The 6,488-nt window shown below is 50.2% G+C and overlaps 1 long non-coding RNA gene across 1 annotated transcript; it reads right to left on the bottom strand.

Moving 5' to 3' along the window:
• Positions 1-1,213: 1,213 nt before the first annotated feature.
• LOC114593391 (uncharacterized) lies at positions 1,214-3,813 on the bottom strand. Its single transcript, XR_003705679.2, has 2 exons — positions 3,654-3,813; positions 1,214-1,724 (listed from the first exon to the last, which is right to left on the bottom strand). It is a non-coding gene; the product is annotated as an uncharacterized LOC114593391 (long non-coding RNA).
• Between the last annotated feature and the right edge of the window lie 2,675 nt (positions 3,814-6,488).

The following is a 6,488-nucleotide window of genomic DNA, read 5'->3' as shown; positions in this document are numbered from 1 at the left end:
TTCCAATCTTCTTCCACCGACTCTTCTCCCTGGTCTCGGATTCTGCCAGTCATTTCCGCCAGTTAGCTGGAACAGTTTTTCGCTCCTCCTTTTCTTCTAATTTCTCTCCTCGTTGCTTTAATCTTCCTGTCTCCTCTCCTTGCAAGTTCACTGTCTTTACCTCCCCCCTCCCAGGCAGCCTCCTTTATCTCTAGCGTCCCATATCTCCCCTCCCGATTGCTTGCTGATCAGACATTTCCCCTTACTTTTTAGGAGGAAAAAAGTGCATCTTGCAGAGTGAAAAATACGGTAATTAAAAGTTATCTGAAAAGCTAGTCAGGCTTTTCTTTTAAAAACGTGTTCCAAAGCAGATTGACAGCTTGCTGAAATTTTAGGTTGAAACTTAGTTTAGATCTCCCTGCTATGGATTGCGAGATACGAGTGAGGAAGGAACAGAGTCCAGGAGCTCCCATTGTGCCACCGCTGCCTCTTTCCAGCACTCGCCAGCTAATGCTGACCAGGCAGGAATATTAATTGGTGGAATTCTGCATCCCTGTGCACTTATGACACCCCCCCCCCCCGCTAATCTTGCTAATACAATAGATTGGAGACCTGTCAGGTCTTCTGTTTCTGCTCAATGTTGTGGAAAACGCAAGCTGGCTTCTTTCTCGAAATTAAAGTACGGCTCAATTACCTATTGGCTTTGATTGCTAATGAGGTTACAAAAGAGGTGAATCCTGGGTTAATTAAAGAGGGGTGTGTGTGTGTGTGAGAGAGAGAGAGAGAGAGAGAGAGAGAGAGAGAGAGAGAGAGAGAAAGGAAGGAAGGAAGGAAGGAAGGAAGGAAGGAAGGAAGGAAGGAAGGAAGGAAGGAAGGTGTTATGTACTGAGTTGAATAGGATCCAAAAGGCAGCAGTCTGATTGGTCCTGGAACAATAGGATCCAGAATGCAGCAGTCTGATTGGTCCATAGGAGCCACCCAATCCAACTCCAGGTGGACGTGAATCCGCATTCTGATTGGCCTACAGGAGAATCCCAGAATTAGCCAATCATGTGAGGCCCACTGTGTAAATAATGTATATGAAGCAGACATTTCGGGGGAACTTCCATTCCTCCTCACCACTATGACCTGAATACAGAGCATGAAATCCACTCTCGACACGAAAGAAAGAAAGAAAGAAAGAAAGAAAGAAAGAAAGAAAGAAAGAAAGAAAGAAAGTTTAAAGTACCCAGGCTAAAAACTGAGCTGTGTTTATTATGCTTTGGCCATAGGTGGGTGAAGGCATTGCAACAATCCGAACAGAAAACAAAATGGGCATGGTCCATACAAACACAAATCAAGAATGCTGTGCCTTTAAACAGTAAAGGAGCTTAAGATGGCAGTGAAAACAGACTTTTTAATAGAATAAAATAAACCTATCTCCACCTTCCCTCTTCCCTGAGTTCTTATTTGCAGATTCTCCTCTTCTTCCTCTGCCTCCCTTCTTCTAACTTTGCTTCCAGGTTTCAAGTCCTCTCCTCTCTGAGCTCACAGAATCCAGGCTCCTACAGACTCCAGCCTTGGGTTTTGAAGGGTCAAATCACCTACGCAAGACAGAGAGGCATCCATCGCCTTGCGTATCAGAGGGACAAACACCGCAAGGTTGAAGAGTTTTGAAGTACTGCAACAGCTGCTATCTCTGGACGGTGATGATAATGACGACGATGATTTCTAACTTGCCTTTCTGGCTTAGGACTCTCAAGGCACTTGGAAGTGAAAAAGAAAAATGTTAAAACAGAAAATTATTCTACGTTTTCCTTGATAAGAATGCTTCCTCCCATCTCCACCCATATTTTCTATTGTTTTAACTTTATTGTACAAGAAGCAACCATCCGTATTCAGCAGTCCCCTCCAACAGAAGCACCAAATGTCTACTGAACTGCATTTAACTTTTTCAGTGCTTTCCGTTTTCAAGCAAAGGCATCATTCCTCAAGTTGCCATGTGCCTATAGCCAGTAGTACGACTCATGCAACACATTGGTGACTAATAAAGGTAAAGGTAAAGGGACCCCTGACCATTAGGTCCAGTCGTGACCGACTCTGGGGTTGTGGCACTCATCTTGCTTTATTGGCTGAGGGAGCCAGCATACAGCTTCCGGGTCATGTGGCCAGCCTGACTAAGCCGCTACTGGCGAACCAGAGCAGCGCACGGAAACGCCGTTGACCTTCCCGCCGGAGCGGTACCTATTTATCTACTTGCACTTTGACGTGCTTTCGAACTGCTAGGTTGGCAGGAGCTGGGGCCGAGCAATGGGAGCTCACCCCGTCACGGGGATTCGAACCGCCGACCTTCTGATCGGCAAGTCCTAGGCTCTGTGGTTTAACCCACAGCGCCACCCACGTCCCACTTGGTGACTAATATACACACAATAATTACCAAAATGATTATGCATTCTTTATCAATCTTCTGAGAAAAATACAAAACCTTATGCAAAGCCACAGAGACTTGCGAACTACCCATCCTAAGATGAATTTATAATGTCTGATTTCAATGGATTTTTCAAGTGCTTAACTCAGTCTATAGCCAGGCTGATTCAAAAGTAGTGATTTTTAGTGAGGTGGTCAAGCAGGTGATCTCCTGTCTCCTTTTCCTTTAAGCGCAAACAGAACTGAATTCCCACCCCTGCACCTCATTTTAACTGGCGGCCCCTGGGTGCTGGAACTCGTCCCCCCTGCAAGTTCACAATCCCATACCCTCCAACATTTCTCCGATGAAAATCGGACGTCCCATTCCATAATGATTATCTTACTGTTTAAACCCCACCCATTTTACTGAGTTGCCCCAGCCACTCTGGGTGGCTTCCAACATATAAAAAAACATAATAAAGCATTAAATACTACTTAAAAGAATCTTCCCTATACAGCATTGCCTTCAATGAAAATCGGGACATCCTTGGAAAATCGGGACTGCAATACCAGCTCTTGCTGAACGCCAAAGGAACATGACTTTACCCTGGCCTTTAACATCTGGGGGGATGTTTTCAGAATGTGCCCTGTTCCTGGGACTGTAATTAAACTTTTTAAAATACTGAATTTTTAAATTCAAACAGTTTACACACTGCTTAAGGACAGTCTTCTCCAAGTGGCTGAAAGGTAAAGGGACCCCTGACCATTAAGTCCAGTCATGAACGACTCTGGGGTTGCGGCGGTCATCTCGTTTTTCTGGCTGAGGGAGCCGGCGTACAGCTTCCAGGTCATGTGGCCAGCATGACTAAGCCGCTTCTGGCGAACCAGAGCAGCGCACGGAAACGCCGTTTACCTTCCCGCCGGAGTGGTACCTATTTATCTACTTCCACAGGTGTGCTTTCGAACTGCTAGGTTGGCAGGAGCAGGGACCGAGCAACGGGAGCTCACTCCGTTGTGGGGTTTCGAACCGCCGACCTTCTGATCAGCAAGCCCTAGGCTCTGTGGTTGTGCAAAAATTGCATGCTTCTGAATCCCAGTTCCTGGAAATCAAAGGAAGGGAGAGGGCTCTTGTGCCTGGGCCCGTCTTGCGGGTTCCCCACAAACATCAGGATGGCCCCTGTGAGAACAGGGTGCTGGACTAGAAGGGCCATCGGCTTGATCCAGCAAGTTCTTCGTCTGTACTGGTTAACAATAAAATCTAAGGGCCACCAAAGGTCTTGCTCTGGTACCTGAGTCCCTGGTTTCCCGTTCTGCTTCTTCCATAACATTCAGGCTGAGACCATTTCCCTTCTCTGCTCAGTTTTTCCTCTTCCCACCTTCCTGCCTTTCGGCTGTTTTGGAGACGATGGAATAGAGCGTGACAATATTAAGACTGCTGGATCCTTCTTTTTTCGGAACTGCAAAAAAATACCAATCATCATCATCATCATCATCATCAACATCAATTTTATTTATATCCCGCCCTCCCCAGCCGGAGCCGGGCTCAGGGCAGCAAACAACAAGAAAATAGTACAACATTCTAAAATCATGTCATTATAAAATTAATTCAAATCAAGTTGATGGCAACCATTAGGCTAGAGTTCTATGAGGATTACCAAAGGAGGGGGTCAGACTGTGCCCTGGCCAAAGGTCTGGTGGAACAGCTCTGTCTTGCAGGCCCTGCGGAAAGATGTCAAGTCCTGCAGGGCCCTAGTCTCTTGTGACAGAGTGTTCCACCAGTGAAATATACTCAGAGTCGCAAAGTGATTTCATGCTCTTTATTCAGCTCATAGTGGTGAGGAGGAATGAATGAAAGTCCCCTCAAAGTATCTGCTTTATATACATTATTTACACAATGGGCTGCACATGATTGGCTAGTTCCGGAATTCTACTGTAAGCCAATCAGGTTGTGGATTCACTTCTATCTGGAGCATGATTGGGTAGTTCCTGCCAACCAATCATACTGCTGCATTGTTCTAGGACCAATCAGACTGCTGCATTCTGAATCCTATTGTTCTAGGACCAATCAGACTGCTGCCTTTTGGATCCTATTGTTCTAGGACCAATCAGACTGCTGCAGTTTGGATCCTATTCAACTCAGTACATAACACCCCTCCCCTCTAAGTTCCAGTCCTGCCCGGGAGGTCGCATTCATAGTCCTTGAGGTACGCCGGCGGCCTACGTGTGCGTTGCGGCCTGGGGTGTTCCCTGGTCCGAGGTTCAGGTTCTGGCTCGTGTTCCAAGGATGCTGGCTGTGATGGGGCTGTCTGGTCTGGTGCAACCGGCTCGCTCAGTCGTGGTTCTGGTTCCGGTGTCCTTTCGGCCTCACAGGTCCTCTCTGTATTGACTGATTCTGCCTCTCCTGCTGGCCCCTCGTGCTCTATGGGCCTCACTGCCCCTCTGTTCCCTTGGGACTCCTCTGCCCTTTCCTCCTCCTGGTTTTCTCCCGGGAATCGTCGCCGTATCTGGTCGCAGTGGCGGCGCCAGCATTGCCCCCCATCTGTTAGCACCTCGTACGACACGGGGCCAGTGACCCTGGTGACTGTGGCAGGTACCCAAGCTGGGCCTGCCCCAAAATTCTTTGCATACACTGGGTCCTGGGCCTCGAAGGTCCGGGGGTTCCTGCCTTCCCCCACCACTACCTCATCCTGAGCTCTATCGGGGTGAAGGCGGTCCAATCTGATTGCAAGGCGCCGACCCATTAGTAGTTCAGCGGGGCTCCGGCCAGTCGTTGAGCTGGGGGTGCTGTGCTGTGCTAGAAGGAATGTGGCAAGGCGGTACTCCCAATCCCCTTGCGTCATGCGGCGAAGGGTGTCCTTGGTGGTCCGCACCATGCGTTCTGCTTGGCCATTGGTGGCAGGGTGGAATGGCGCCGAACGGATGTGGCGGATGGCGTTCTGTGCTGTGAAGGTTTGGAATTCTCCTGACGTAAATGCAGTCCCGTTGTCTGAGACGAGAGTGTCAGGGAGCCCGTGGGTTGCAAACAGCCTGCGTAGTACCCGGATGGCTGCGGACGTAGAAGTGGACGGTACCAGTGCGACTTCCAGCCATTTGGTGTAGGAGTCCACCACTATGAAGAATGTTTTCCCCTGAAAGGGGCCCGCAAAATCCACATGCAGGCGTGACCCTGGTGCTCGGGCGGACTCCCAGGACTGGACTGGGGCCCTTGGGGGATCTGGGCGGGATTCTTGGCAGGCCTGGCAGTGTTTGACCCAGGCCTCTATCTCTCCGTCGATCCCCGGCCACCACACATAACTCCTGGCAAGGGCCTTCATTCTTACTACCCCTGGGTGTGTCTCGTGTAGGGCTGTGAGGACCCTTTTGCGGAGGGGCTGGGGAACAACGACCCTGCTTCCCCATAACAGGCACCCCTTGTGGGCTGACAGTTCATGTTTGCGGGTTGTGTAGCCGGCGAATTCTGGCCCGGGGCTGCTGCTGGGCCATCCCCTCCACACCCAGTCCAGGACCCGGGAGATGACCCTATCTTTCTTGGAATGGTGTGCGACTTCTTGTGCCTGAATGGGGCGGTCGGGAAGCAGCTCCAGGCTCATAACCTCTTGTGCAGGTGCTGGGTCGGGGCCTGTTTCCGGTAGTGGTAGCCTGCTGAGGGCGTCCGCATGGCCCATCGCCTTCCCAGGGCGGTGAATCAGTGCATACTGGTAGCTGGCAAGGAAAATTGACCACCTGAGGACGCGAGGAGACAGCACTTGGGGGGTCTGCTTTTCGGGGGCAAACAAGCCAAGCAACGGCTTGTGGTCAGTCACCACAGTGAAGGGCCGCCCGTACAAGAAATCATGGAATTTTTTTACTCCCTTCACGATTGCCAGACCCTCCTTGTCGATTTGCGAGTAGTTCCGCTCGGTTTCGTTGAGTGTCTGGGAAAAGTATGCCACCGGTACCTCTCTTCCATCCGGGAGTTGGTGTCCCAGGACAGCGCCAATGCCATAGGGTGAGGCGTCGCATGCTAGCACCACCGGCAGCCTCTCGTCGAAGTGTGCCAAGACCGAGTTTGAGACAAGCAAGTCCTTGACTGCCTGGAATGCGGCCTCCTGACGCTGGCCCCACACCCAAGGGGCCCGCTTGTC

This window comes from Podarcis muralis, chromosome 3 (genome assembly GCF_964188315.1).
Source record: "Podarcis muralis chromosome 3, rPodMur119.hap1.1, whole genome shotgun sequence".
Taxonomy (NCBI): Eukaryota; Metazoa; Chordata; class Lepidosauria; order Squamata; family Lacertidae; genus Podarcis; species Podarcis muralis.
This window is presented reverse-complemented; position numbering and strand designations above follow the sequence as displayed.